Source organism: Polypterus senegalus, chromosome 5, assembly GCF_016835505.1.
Source record: "Polypterus senegalus isolate Bchr_013 chromosome 5, ASM1683550v1, whole genome shotgun sequence".
In the NCBI taxonomy this organism is placed as follows: Eukaryota; Metazoa; Chordata; class Cladistia; order Polypteriformes; family Polypteridae; genus Polypterus; species Polypterus senegalus.
Window position 1 is genome coordinate 145,631,967 of NC_053158.1, and position 15,815 is coordinate 145,647,781.

At 38.7% G+C, this 15,815-nt stretch overlaps 1 protein-coding gene across 2 annotated transcripts in view; it reads left to right on the top strand.

Moving 5' to 3' along the window:
* The window catches only part of LOC120529558 (leukocyte elastase inhibitor-like), an 80,627-nt gene that overhangs the window by 32,730 nt on the left and 32,082 nt on the right, over positions 1-15,815 (top strand). Inside the window, exon 1 of one of the 2 annotated variants that reach the window (XM_039753454.1) lies at positions 9,249-9,359. The exons of the other annotated variant lie outside the window; for it this stretch is intronic. The gene's annotated coding sequence lies outside the window, so the exon portion shown is untranslated. Of the gene's footprint in view, positions 1-9,248; positions 9,360-15,815 lie in introns of those variants that run through there. 2 annotated transcript variants of the gene reach the window in all.

Here is a 15,815-nt window from a genome sequence, read left to right on the forward strand (position 1 = left end):
CTCAGAAATGGAGAAAGTGTGTATATGCACCTGCTTCATGTGCCATGGGTAACAGATCTGCATCAACATGTGGTCTTAATATCAAAAACTACACTGTAGGACTGCTAAACCACATATTTTTTTAATTACATACTCATCTTTATTGTATGTTCCATACAATTTGCAAAATACTTACACCCTGTGAAAAAGGTATTATTTTAGCTGTATCTACAGCTGCCAGTCTATTTTCTCCAGATATAAAGACTAACAATTAGGAAAAGAAAAAAAAAATCTAATATTAGAGAAAATATCCCTTAAAATAGCCTTCAGTGCTAGTCTAACCACAAACTAACTTTAACACATGTAAAGGAGGCACTTTATTATCAGCTGAACAATACTTTGTATTCTTGGGAGTGTTCAGGTATAATTCTCTCGATACACACTTTACAGCTGCCTGTGCTTTTCTTGTTATTGAAGAAAAAGTCCAAGAGCCAAGTGGTAGTTAGAGTGTAGTGCAGCATTAAGATGTTTAAACAAGTGTGAAATTAAAATTAACTTTGCAAGTGTATTGCAGTGGTACATAGGTGTAATGTGTTTTCCCCTCTTCAAGATTGAAAAAAAAAAACTTACTTATGAAAATCTTATGTAGTGGACCTTCTTCTTCATCTTCCAGGTGCTCCTGTTAGGGGTTGCCACAGCAGATCATCTTCTTCCATATCATCCTGTCTTCTGCATCTTGCTCTGTTACACCCCCCACCTGCATGTCCTCTCTCACCACATCCATAAACCTTCTCGTAGGCCTTCCTCTTTTCCTCTATCCTGGCAGCTCTATCGTTAACACCCTTTCCCCAATATACCCAGCATCTCTCCTCTGCACATGTCCAAACCAAAACAATCTCAACTCTCTGACTTTGTCTCCCAACCTTCCAACCTAAGCTGACCCTCTAATGTACTTGTTTCTAATCCTGTCCATCCTTATCCCACCCAGTGCAAATCTTAACATCTTTAACTCTGCCACCTCCAGCTCTGTCTCCTGCTTTCTGGTCAGTGCCACTGTCTCCAACCCATATAACATAGCTGGTCTCACTACTGTCCTGTAGACCTTCCCTTTCACTCTTGCTGATACCTGTCTGTCACAAATCACTCCTGACACTCTTCTCCACCCATTCCACCCTGCCTGCACTCTCTTTTTCACCTCTTCCACAATCCCTGTTACTCTGAATTGTTGATGTCAAGTATTTCAACTCATGCACCTTCACCAACTCTGCTCACCATTCCCCTGACCTCCCTCTCATTCCATCCATCCATCCATTATCCAACCCACTATATCCTAATTAAAGGGTCACGGGGGTCTGCTGGAGCCAATCCCAGCCAACACAGGGTACAAGGCAGGAAACAAACCCTCGCAGGGCGCCAGCCCACCACATCATTCTCATTCACACACATGTATTCTGTCTTGTTCTTATAGACCTTCATTCCTCTCCTATCTAGAGTAAACCTCCAACTCTCCAGGGTCTCCTCAACCTGCTCCCTACTCTCGCTACAGATCACAATGTCATCAGCAAACATTATAGTTCATGGGGACTCCTGTCTAATCTCGTCTGTGAACCTGTCTATCACCATTGCAAATAAGAAAGAGCTCAGAGCCGATCCCACCTACACGCTGAATGTATCCGTCACTACTACTGCAGTTCTCACCACTGTTACACTTCCCTCGTAACATATCCTGTACAACTCTTACATACTTCTCTGCCACTCCCGACTTCCTCATACAATACCACAACTCCTCTCGAGGCACCCGGTCATATACTTTCTCCAGGTCCGCAAAGACACAATGCAACTCCTTCTGGGCTTCTGTATACTTCTCCATCAACACACACAGAGGAAACATTGCATCTATAGTGCTCTTTCCTGGCATGAAACCATACTGCTGCTATCATCACCTCCCTTCTTAACTTAGCTCCAACTACTCTTTCCCATAACTTCATGCTGTGGCTCATACATTTTCTCCCCCTGTAGTTACTACAGCTCTGCATATCCCCCTTATTCTTAAACATTGGTACCAGCACAATTCTTCTCCACTCCTCAAGCATCCTCTCACTTTTCAAGCTTCCATTAAACAATCTGGTCCACTGCCATCTCTCCTAAACACCTGCATGCTTCCACAGTTATATCATCTGGACCAATGACATTTCCATTTTTCATCCTTTTCATAGCTATCCTTACTTCCTCCTTGTTAATCCATTGCACTTCCTGATTTAATATCTCCACATCATCCAACCTTCTCTCTCTCGCTCTCATTCTCTTTATTAATCAGCCTTTTAAATTACTCTTTTCATCTACTCAACACACCCTACTCACATGTGAGTATGTTTCCATCTTTATCCTTTATCACCTTAACCTGCTGCACATTTTTCCCAGCTTGGTCCCTCTGTCTAGCCAGTCAGTACAGATCCTTTTCTCCCTCCTTAGTGTCCAGCCTCTCATACAACTCATCATACGCCTTTTCTTTAGTCTTTGCCACCTCTCTCTTCACCTTGAGCCTTATCGCCTTGTACTCTTGTCTTATTCTGTATCTAAATGACTATCCCACTTCTTCGTCATCCTCTTCCTCTGTATACTCTCCTGTACTACCCCATTCCACCACCAGGTTTCCTTTTCCTCCTTCCTCTGTCCAGATGTCACGCCAAGCACCCTTCTTGCTGTCACTCTTACTACTTAAGAAAAGATCTGTCTAGTATGGGTATGAGAAATGTCTTTCACGCCAGTGATTGTAACCTGAGTGTAATTTCCAGTGCTGAAGGTGTATACTGTATGTGTCAGAGGTGACTCACAAGGATTTTTCTGGATATAAATGAAGAAGGCACTGTTGCAGCTGCAGCTACTTGTATGCGATTTAAACCTGTACATTTGTTTTTCCCACTCTGGAGAGGAACATTAATTAAAAGAGTCCATCAGTTCGAACAACAATTATCTATCACAAAGACGAGAAGGGAATGCAAGACATCACCATTGAAACCAACACACTGTGCCTGGGGAGTATTTCCCTTGCCCATTGGGCTGCCTAACCTACCTTTCCCCAAATTAGCCTACTCTCCCACCAGTGTACACAAAAGACTGGAAGTGACGTAGATGTACAAATGGATGGACAGCGTCATCGTTGGATTGATGGACAGCCATGACCAGCATCTGTTTAATGTAATATACTCACCCATAAAATCTAACAAACCAGAGAGCTTATCATCTTTGGATGCAGAAAAAGCCTGTAAAAGAATCAAATGGGACTGCCTATTCACCACATTGTACAAATTAGATTTTAGCCCAGATACATGCGTATGGATGAAATTACTTTATATCAGTCCAGAAATCTCTTCTTTAAATGCCCTATTTTGTGCCCCAGTAAATACAAATTATTGTCAATATACCAATAATCCAATTGTCCATTAATTATTCAGAATAAGGAACTAATGCGAGATCTATTTCACGGCAGAGTGGCTTTTATCTGTTGCTCCTCTACACGATAATCACCTTTAACAACCTTCTCAAACTTGCGCAGTTTTTAATTTCTGCAAACCGTCTGGCAGTAAAACACTTAGAGAACTGCAAATAGATAATGTTTTTGCATTTTATGAACAATTATGCTTCAAATTTAACTACCAAGTAACACAATTATTCTAGTACTTTCATATCAGAAATTTTGCAAAAATAAACCTGCCCAATTTTATTCTTGAACAAATAATGATCAGTCTTGCAGACTCAGAAAGCATCTCAACAATATATAAAAACATCTCCAAGTCTCTTCCATTCAAAGATCCTAGTGTAAGGTGGGAAAAGGATCTTTCAATTAACATCTCAGAAAGGAGTGGAAGGCACCCATGCACAGAATACACTCTAGTATTCAAACTTTCAATAATTAAGCTTAAAATGTTTCCAAAATAATATTTATCTCACTTAAAATTGTCCAAAATGTATCCAGGCAAGATCCAACTGCGAGCTTTGCAATCTATCTCCAGCTTCACTGAGTCAAATATTCTGGAAGTGTACCAAGTTAACATCATTTTGAACAAAAATGTTTGAATTCTTATCAAACAGCCTTGGTGTCATAATCATTTGTAACCTATTAACAGCTCTATTTGGTGTACTCAAGGGTGGGCATAAAGTGGAAAAGAGCAAATTGATTGTAATCGCCTATACTACACTACTAGCATGTAGACATATCTTGTGTAACTGAAAAATCCCAACCCACCTTTTATAAGTCAGTGGGTAACTGATGTTCTGTACTATTTGAAATTGGATAAAATCAAAAAATTGGATAAAATTTTCATGCACAACCATTTCTAGTGTTTACAGAGAATGGTCCAAAAAAGGGAAAATATCCAGTGAGCGGCAGTTCTCGGGATTAAAATGCCTTGTTGATGCCAAAGGAGAATGGCCAGACTGGTTCGAGCTGATAGAAAGGCAGCAGTAACTCAAATAACCACTCATTAGAGTTGTGCTACGCAGAAGAGCATCTCTGAATGCACAACATATCGAAGAAGAATATGGGCTACAAGAGCAGGAGATCACACCGGGTACCACTCCTGTCAGCTAAGAACAGAAAATTGGACAGCAGAATATTGGAAAAATATTGCCTAGTCAAAGGAGTCTTGATTTCTGCCATCACATTCAAATGGTAGGGTCAGAATTTGGCATCAATGACATGAAAGCATGGACCCATCCTGCCTTGTATCAACGGTTCACACTGGTGGTGGTGGTGCAATGGTGTGAGGGATATTTTCTTGGCATGCCTTAGGTCCCTTAATATCAACTGAGCATTGTTTAAATGCCACATCCTACATTCTGCTGCTGTTGACCATGATAATCCATTTATGACTGCAGTGTACCCACCTTCTGATGGCTACTTTTAGCAGGATAATGTGCCATGCTACAAAGCTTAGATCTTCTCAAACCGATTTCTTCAACATAACAATGAGTAAACTGTACTCAAATGGCCTCCACAGTCACCAGACCTCAATCTAATCGTGCACCTTTGGGATGAGGTGGAATGCGAGATTCTCATCATGGATGTGCAGCTGACAAATCTGTCACAGCTGTGTGATGCTATCATGTCCATATGTACCAAAATCACTAAGGGATGTTTCCAGCACCTTGTTGAATCTACAGGATGCCATGAAGAATGACAGCAGTTCTGAAGTCAAAAGGGGGGTCCAACCCAGTACTAGCAAGGTATACCTAATAAAGTGGTTGGAAAGTATATATATTGTGACCACTGCCACAGGGGAACCTGGACACTCTTCAGAAACTCCCTCTTAAACAGTTTTTCCAATGGGAAACAGATACACTCTTACATCTCCTCTTTGAGGGATCAGCTGCAGGCTTGCTTGCTCACTGAGCAAGGGTCTTCAACAATTCAAAAGACTAAGCCGCGGCCATCCTGATGTCTCACTCTCCTGTCCTCTCTCCCCCAGACTTCTTCTGCTCCGGTCGCTGCTTCCGAGCCGCTGTACCCCCTTGAAGAAGAAGACTTTGTGTTCTTTTGACCAGGAATCGGGGTTGAGGTGTCACTTTTGACAGCTGTTCCAAGTGTGGCCAGGCCACTTCTAAAAGATTGTAGTATTTGTATCTGCCAGAACTGCAATAAAGCTTCTACTCCTTGGAAACCCTTCTGTGTTCTCCTGTGCAACTTTGTGACCAAAGCTTGACATAATATATTAATATACAGTATATAGTAAAAAGGGAAAAGATAAGAGAAAAAGAGTTGGTGCTCCAGCAGGACACCTTGTTTAATGTTCTATGTAGAAAGATAAAGAAGCGCCATTCTTTTCCAAAATAGGTCTGACCATGTATGCTGACTTCCTGTGTTTCTGGTCATGAAGTTGATAGACTATGTGGTGGAAAAGGAAGACCTCTCAGCCAAAATTACATCAGTCATCCTTCAGGAATTTTTCCATCCATTCTAGGGAAAATGGAAATTGTTTTAATGACAGTCTAACACACCTTGCATTCTCCCAGTGGGAACCAGGACCCATAACAGTGAGACACATTCTTTGCTCATGTGTGACAATATATTTATATATACACACACATACATGATATATCACTCCATGCAGTTTTTCACCCATGGAGGAATCTGCTTAGAAAATCTTCTTTAAAACCATTTGGTGGGTCTTGATACATTTCAGATTTTGGATTACATTACAAACTTGTATTAAGCTGAAAAACAAAAAACTACATTTACTAGACAAATATGAAAAATTATAACCATAATATATTCAAAGCTGTACTTGTATTGTGTATCCAGTTTTTAAAGGTAAATTAGGAGAACATCACATGACATTGTTAGGTCTGTTAATTACATTTCAGGGTTGCAGGAAGCCAGCTGCAACATCAGGCACAATGCAGAAATCCTCCCTGGATGTGGCCCCACTCTGTTGCAGGGCCCACTCATGCACACATACTCCCTCACATGCAACCAATTTGTAGTTGCCACCTGCGCATATTTGGGGACATGAGAGATTAAAGACCTCTGAGTAAAATTGTTTATGAATTTCTAGTTTTATCCAAGTTGTCACACGTCAGATTGTGATCAAGCTGGTCACAATCAACCAAGAAGTTTCTATTACCTTCCTGTTATGTTTTATATACTTAAAGCTGTGTTTTTAAAGTTATCCTTAAATTGCCAGCACCCTAAATTGCTTCCTAATATTATTATTGCCTAATACTATGGTATAAGTTGAACCGCCTTTGGGTTAAAAGCAGAATTACTGTGAAATGTGCTACAAAGAAGTATTGCGAAATGGATTAGTCACAGGAAATGCCTCACAAAGTACTGAATATTTTTGGAAAGCAAAATGTAACATTTCAGCCTACAATTCTGTAACTATGGCATCAAGGCCACAAATTATGCATTCTTTTAGGGCGCGGATCATAAGGGGGTGGGGAAACCCCAGCCAAACGGGTATCTACTAAGCAGCTGATTGGCGCACTACTAAACTTGGCTTAGGATGCAAAATAACCAGGCACCGAATGTTTAAATAAAGAATATTAATTTTCTTGAATGATATTTAAAAAAATTTCAGTCCATCAATTTTTATAAAACTACATTTTAATGTAAATGTCAAATATATGTACTTTTAAATACTAAAACGTTTACATGTTTTTTGAGGTTATGTTGTTAGAATAACCAGTGTCTCTCTTAATGTTTCCATCATTGCTGCATCAAAAGGCTTGATATTTACAAAGAAACAAGACATGCCTCTACAACCTCAGTGCATTCACTGAATGCAGTTAAGCCAGTTTCAGGTTTCAGGGAGTGGGAGGTTGAGCTGGACCTTATACCAGCAGTATAAGGCACAAGGCAAACAACATCTCTGGATTGGATATAAGCTTATGAACTCACTTTCGCACACTCCTATTGCTACTTTTATTGGAAAAATTTGGAGCTGCCAACTTACCTAATATGCTCATCTTTAGAATGTGAGTGAAAAAGTTGGTAAACAGGAGGAAAAAGATTTCAGGGAGCATGAGCAAACTCCTTGTAGTCTGTGACTTGGCTGGGGTTCAAGTTTCCAATGTCTGTGAGACAGCTGTGTTAACATGTGTACCACCGACTGCCCATTAAATAGCATAGAGGGCAATTCTAACAATGAATGAAAAGGCTGCCTTTAAAAGTTCTTTGTACACAAAACAAAAAGTAATAAAAATGATAGAGACCAGCTTCCCAAAATCAAATGCACATAATTGTGCATTATTTACATACACTTACAACTTTAAAGATTCATATAGTACATACTAATGAAGAGAAGGATTATAAGATCAATAAAGCAGACTGGCAACATTGGAAATAAAGTGATAACCAACAGAAGACTGGATGTCCAGTGCGTTCACATAACACATGTTCACATACACCAATACTCACTAACGACAGACCAATTTAGAGTCGCCGGTTGACTTAAACCATGTCTTTGAGATGTGGGAAGAATCTGGAATACCTAGAGAGCAGCCTGCAAAAACATTAGGAGAGCATCCATACTTGGCAAAGACAATAACCCTGGTTAGCATTAAATTCCAATCTTCTGGAATTGTAAGGCAGTAGTACTGACCACTGCACCACCATGTCACATTTTTCATAATAGGTAGTTTGTTTGTTTTTTTTTTTTTTTTAACAAGAAGTGACTTTAAAACTCCTTTTATTTATAACAAGAGGATGATCATTTGAGAGTTTGCATAAAGAGTCCTGGACTCTTCAGGTCATTAACCTGATCTCTGAGCATTCCCACAGTATTGAGAAGAAATCACTTTAATGTGAAGAACTTACAATTTAAGTTTAAATAACTGGCGTTTCTAAATTGGTTCGATGAGTGTGGTTACATGCATGAGTGTGCCCTGTATTACCAGGACAAGCAGTAGACGCTGAGTGACTCTGACCTGGATTTGAAACATTAGGTTAAATCATGCATAGCACTGTACATAACTCTAGGAGTTACCTGACGCACATAAACGTCAGCGGTCTCAGTGGCCTTATGAGGTCGTTTATATGCTGGGGTGGTAAAATGTAATGTACTCTTGGTAATATGGTGTTTAGATATTCTGATCAACTTGCTCGTATACTGTGAAAAATATTTTCATGCTATTTTTCCAAATGCAGAATCAAATGCACCCACACCTAAATTATTAAGCATAAATTAAACCGCCGTGGGAAGAAGTAGCAAAACATGCCTGATTAGTTCCTAAGAACACCACTTACAAGAGCTCCCACATTAGGATGCTTGCAGGCTCCACCTGAACGTGTTTAATAGAAACAGCAAATGTTTGCAGGCTTTCGAAGTTTCAAATTCGAACTGTAAATTACCAGGGCATACTGATTCTTCTTAATGAAAACAACAATTTCATCAGTGTTTAGCTGTTGACACTTTACTGCTTATGTTTAAAACAATCCCCATTATGCCTAATTTGAACGTCTTGTAAGACATTTTCGCATTGCCCTCCCTACCTGCTAGACAGATATGCAGCAAATGCAGTTCCGCGTTGAGCTTGTATTTCTTTGCTGCACCATTGGGGAGGTTCTGTTATTAAAAGGTTGCAATCACGTTTTAGAATCGTCCACAAGAAGTAATGCATCTAAAAGCACTTTGTTTGTATGAAAATATGCTATATAAATAAATGTTGTTGCTGTAAATGAAATACTGTGTCGCAGAAAGGTTTCTCGCTTTTCCGTAATTTAGCATGGGAAGACACTCCTTGCATTGTATCATGTGGCGGGCGTGGTCATTGTTCTCAAATTGCTCCGGACATCAACAGCCAGAACCACAACAGGGAGAACACAGCGTAGAGCAGTCGAACCAAAGAGGCTGGGCAGTTGTGAAGACTTCCGTACTCTGGTACCTTTTAAAACTATATACCCTGAATGTTTTATTGTTTCTTACGTGTATTTTATTTCAACAAACGTTATAATACAAATAATATTGAGCAAATCGTGTATAATAAATAGGCTGAATCGAATCAACTTTACAAAATTATTTTAGAACAGCGGATCTCAAACTCAGTCCTGGGGACCCCATGTGGCTGCAGGGTTTTTTCCCCCCTAATGGTCTCATGTTGTCTCTAGTCAATCTCATTTAATTTGCTACCCTTTCTGTATTCAGAAAAGCACATCAGTATGATTTTTAGATTTATAAGTCATGTTTTAATTTGTTTTTGCAATAGCTTTACACGCTTAACTCTTTTTTGTTGCTTTCCTAGTAATGCAATTGTCTTAACACTGTTTGATCCCCAAATTTTATCTTAGTAATTTCAAATAACGAGCAGCGCAGACAGCCAAACAACAAATGCAGCTGCCATTATCATCAGACTCCCTGACGTGCTCATTAGTGAATAATGAATTAAATAACCAGAATACTTGGACAAGCAGATTGAAAATAGTTCTGATGATGATAGTTTTAAAAACCAAGTTAAAACACACATGCACACACTAAATTAATCCTATATAACACACACACATGCAATTTTCCAATCTTGGCTTTGTAATTTCTTCATTGACCAAACAACACAGGCGCTAGTAAACACTTACTTGCATACTCGGGCTAGGAGCGCAGTTAAAAATAGAAGTCGATTGAATCAAAAACCGCTGCTTTAGATGATATCAAAGCGGATCGCAAAGCTTCTTATTTAATCGAGTCTTTTTCACATTGGTCGCTTAGGTGCAATTTGTAACCGAAAAATAACTTTTAATGAATTTGTTATCTATAACTTATGGATGCGTTTCAGGGAATGTGAAGTTTCAATTTCAAAGTCAAATTTTCTCACTTACCACGGCTGTAAAAATAAACATCGTTGCCAGCAGAGGGAGACAATAGTCAACAATACTTACGACGCCCACAGCTGCAAGTTGCAGCGATAGAATGGGGCGTGTTTAACCGTGGGGCGCAGTTATACGTGTGACCCCGCCCTCTTTTAATACGTCTCGAGTTTGGTGCCTCCCACACGTTCAAGTATAAACTTCACGTCAGAGAATACAGAAACAGGCAATGGCAAAAGCTGCTTTTGTTCGTTGTAGATACATTACACTGTAAGTTTAAGTATCTGAAATAATTAAGAGGATATAAGACAATTATTTGTATGTATTCACACCTTAAATAGTAATTTTAAATTAGAAAAGAGGTTCGTCGACACGGGACACACTTCGTTTACATTTCTTCACACCTGGAAGTCGCATAATTCATTGGAATGAACGGATTTGAAAATGTTAAGTTTTAAATGTGAACAGCTTTTTAAGTACGTTTTTGGAGTCTCTTGAAGAGAACACTCTAGCTGATTAATGTGACAATGTGCATTAATAGACAAGTGTTACAAATATTGTATAAAATAAGTTTATTTCTTTCAACCTCGTTTTAGTTTTCTGAAGACCGTGCTTTTCTGAATAAACACATATACAGTACATATAATTACTGTCAGTACGATACAATTTAAAACAGCAAATATAAATAAACAATATGAGAGAATATCCTGGGATGACAAGAAGTAGACCTCACACATTTTACAAGAATGTACATACTGGAAAGGTAGAAATAAAATTGTTACTTTATGAAATTACAAAGATGTGCATATGGAAAAAAAGTGGGGCATATTTAAGGCAGCAGAGAAATAGGTTCTGTGTCAAGCTTTCATGGCAGCATTATCACATTGTTACAATCCCAGTAAAAGGGGAAGTTAAGTTGAAACTTAAAGTACTGTATAATAAGTCATGCGGGCCCTAAAGTGTGAATGTATTGTAAACACAGACAATTCACCCAAACAGATACAGGAGGGTTGTTCCTGGGAGCCGCAAACCTTAATGAGTGTTTCATCATTTTCTAAAGCACTGTTTCTGTAATTGGGTGCTTGTCAGTTACAAACAAAAAAGTGAATTCTGAGTTAATTTTTCTTTGATTACTTTGAACCTAAGTGATGAATATTATTGTATTTTATTACATCTAAGATATGTACAGTGAACTTTACAGTACTCGTTATTTCCAATGCTTGTTAAAGCTGTTATGCTTTATCTCAGCATCGTCTTACACTATGGAAGATGCCAGTATCTCCATACTTATTTGATATTGGTCTGAACGCTTTATTTGTACAGCATGAGGTTTACTAATCACAATGAACATCATTTTCAGCCCAAACTGCTCACATCTTCTTTTTGGTCCCTAGGTACATGAGAAAGTAGGGTGAAGTGACAACTTTTATTGGCTAACTAAATAGATTACAAATGCAAGCTTTCAAGGCAGCTAAGGCCCCTTCATCAGGCAAGGTGTAACAAAGAAACTGAAAAATAATCTAGTTTATATTGGGACAGCAAAGTGATTTTTTTTCTTTCATCTTGACAACCTTTTTGTTCAAATGTTAGTGAAATTAATAAACCTTAGATGAACTAACCCTGAAAGAAAAGAACAATGAACTAATAAAATGTAGAGATAAGATAACCATCTCTAGAGAACGTCCAGTAAGGTTTTTTTTTTTGGAGTGCATTGTCTGTAAGATAGGCTTCTGATGTAGTCAGCTGGTCACTCAGTCTGTTAGTCCACATATCTAGTCGTAAAACTCTTGTCTCTATTCAGACCATTTTGTAAAGTGTTGAATTTAAGCATAGTTTGTATTCCCATTCTCTCCGCCCCTGTTGGGTCTTGAAATTACCCATAAGCACAGTGACCCTCAAATCCTTTATGCTGTGGCCATTACTGTTAAACTGTGCTGCCACCAGAAGATCAATACTGTTCTGATTAATATGAAATCTGTGTGAGTTCATTCGCTGGCACAGTGTCTGGCCAGTTTCCCCTACATACAGTCCAGAGTTGGGGCACCTTATGCACATGATAGGTAGACCACATTAGCAGATTTGTATGTGAACAAACCCTTTATTTTATGCTCCTGCTGGCAATGTGGTATAACTACTTGATATGTCGTGTAGATATGTGCACAGGTGCCACACCTGTTCTGTTGGCAGGGAGATGTGCCACTTGCTGCTGAGCCACACATAGAGTTTCAGACAATCAGTTGTTTGAGGTTTGGTGGTTGTCTGTATGCAAGGAGGGGAGGTTCTGGGAGTATATCCTTCAGTTTATTGTCTTTCTGTACCATGGGTTGAATCTCTTTCATAATTTTGCGAAGTGTTTCTAGATGTGGATGATAAATTACAACTAGTGGGACCTGGTTCTTGGTTTCTGCGCCTTTGTATTCCAGAAGGATTTCTCTGGGTATAGCTGTAGCTCTCCTGATTTATAGGTCTGTTGATTTGGGAGTGTATCCTTGTTTGATGAAGTCTGTCCTGAGTTTCTGTAGTTGTGTGTCCCAATCCATTGGATCTGAGCGAATACAATTATAACATATTGCTTGGTTGTAGATGATGGAGTTTCATATATGCTTTGGGTGGAAACTGTCATTTCTTAGATATGTCCGTCTGTCTGTTGGTTTGTAAAAAAAGAGGTGATAAGGGTAGCGTCCTTTATGTGAATGGTAGTGTCCAGAAAGCTGATTTCTGTTTGTGAATAATTAAAGTTTTATGTTGGGCTGGAATGAATGGTGATTCCTATGGAAGCAAAAAAGGTCTTTTTCGCTTGCAGTCCAGATTATAAGAATGTCATCTATGTAGCAAAGGTAAAGCATTGGTTGTATCGCACATGTTGACAAGAAGTGCTGTTCTGATCTTGCCATGAATAAGTTTGCGACATCCCATTGCAGTTCCCGTTAGTTGTAAGTAAATGTCCTGACCAAAAGAAAACACATTGTGAGTTAATATGAATTTTATCAATTGTATCACTGGCTCTGTTTTTAAGCCATGTTGTTGCAGGTACGTCCGACAGGCCATAGTTCCATCATCATGGGGAATGTTTGTGTATAATGCCTTCACATCCATTGTAACAAGGAAGGCTCCCTCAGAGATGGTGTCTAGGGTAGCAATTTTTTTAAGGAGGTGGTAGTGCCCTGTACATGGCTGGGTGTAGTTCTGGCAAGGGTTTTGAGAATGCTTTCAACCCATCCTGAAATATTTTCCATCAGTGTGCCAATTTCTGAGATTATTGGCCTTCCTGTGTTCCCATCTTTATGGATTTTTGGGGATCATGTAGAAGTATCCCACTTTTGGATCCTCAGGGATTCAACTGCTGATGTGGACCTTGATGTTAACAGATAAATTGCTTAACAATTTCTTCAGTTCTTTCATGTAAACATCAGTGGGGTCCTACTGTAGTTTGCAGTAATAAGTGGTATTAGAAAGCTGACTCTGTGCCTCTTTTATATAATCGGATGTGCTCATGATTACTTTTTAAAATGTTATTGATTTTATTGTAATCATTGCATACAAATAGATCAATTTTCACAAAAAATAGGATTGAAAACAAATCAACCAAATCCCCCACCCCCTGAGAAAGAGAGTGTGGCCAACGAAGTAAAACTTAAAGCTTGTAAACATATGTAAATTGACGTGTTTAATAGGCGGGTAAAGATGAATGGAAAAGTAAAAGAAATGCGAAGAGAATTACTTCCTCAGTGCTTTAAGAGCTTATCCTAAAATATTGATTAGATCCTGCCAGGTTTTGAAAAAGTTCTGCACAGATCCTCTAACTGAGAATTGGATTTTTTCTAATTTCAAATAGTATAAAACATCAGTTACCCACTGACTTAAAAGAAGAGAGTTGGGAGTCTTCCAGTTTAGCAAAATAAGTCTGCATGGCAATAGTGGACTTTAAGCCCATCTGGAAGAATAACAAACACAGCTGTTAATGGGTTAGGAGGGATTGTGATACCAAGGCTGTCTGAAAGGTACTTAAAATTTTTTTTGTCCAGAATGATGTTAATTTGGTGTAGGCCCAAAACGTGTGACCCAGTGAGGCTGGAACTTGATTGCATCGTTCGCTGGTTGGATCTTGCCCTGGAACCATTTTGGACAGTTTTAAGCAAGACAGATGTGCTCGATATATAATTTTGAGTTGAATAAATGTATGCTTAGCACATATGGAGCTTGAGTGAATTCTATGCATTGCTACCTTCCACTCCTTTTCTGATTTGTAGAGTGAGAGATCTTTTTCCCATTGTACTCTTGGATCTTTGAAAAGGAGGGACTGTAAAATAATTTTATATATTGCAGAAATGCCATCTGAGTCCTAGAAACTGAGCAAAAATTTTTCCATCATAGAGGAGGGTGCGATATGAGGAAAATCGGGCAGGTTCTCTTTAACAAAGTTTCTAATGTCAAGATAGTGAAAGAAATGTGTTGCTGTAAAGTTAAATATGGAATGTAATTGTTCATAGGATGCAAAGATGTTGTTTATATAAAGATCTCTAAGTAATTTAATCCCAAATGTTTTCCAGATATTAAAAACTGCATATGTTTGTGAGGGTTGAAAAATGGGGTTCTCATGCAGAGGTGCTACAGATAAAAGATTCTCCATCTTAAAATGCTTTCTACATTGGTTCCATATTCTGAGTGAGTGAAGCACAATTGGGTTATTGGTGTATTGGCGATAACTTTGCATTTATTGAGGCACAAATCAGGGAATATAAAGAAGTACTGCAGGATTTAATTTCTATTGTGGACCAAGCCTGTGTATGTTCATCTACTTGTGTTCAGGTTTTTATAACTTGTATGTTTGCGGCCCAGTAATAAAACTGAAAGTTAGGCAGAGCCTTGCCACCCTTTGCCTTCGGTCTTTGTAGAGTCGCTCTTTGGATATGTGGATGGTTTGGGTTCCAAATAAATGAGGTTATGGTTGAATCTAATTGCTTAAAAATGATTTATTGATGTATATTGGAATGTTTTGAAATAAAAAGAGAAGTTTAGGAAGGATATTCATCTTAACAACATTAATTCTTCTAGCTAGAGTTGACCATCTATGCAATTCTTGCTTAATTTTTTCCATAGACGGCAAAATTATGTTGATAAAGAAGTTTATATTTACTTGTGATATTTACCCCTAAATATTTAAACTGACCTGCAATGATAAAAGGGAAGGTGTCCAATCTAATATTGTATGCTTGAGAATTCACTGGAAAGAGCACACTTTTATTCAGATTAATTCTGAAACCAGAGATCTTTTAAAATTCTGTAAGCGCTGTTAGGACTGTAGGCACAGAATTTTGTGGGTCTGATATATACAGTACCATATCATCTGCATATAGAGAAATTTTCTGTTCTAGTCCTTCTCTGATAATCCCCTTTATCTGATAAGCATTTCGACAGCGAACTGCCAGTGGTTCAATGGCGAATGCAAATAGCAGTAGTGACAAGGGGCATCCTTGTCTGGTACCACATTCTAGTTTAAAGTAGTCTGAACAAATGTTAATACAAACTGAAGCTTCTA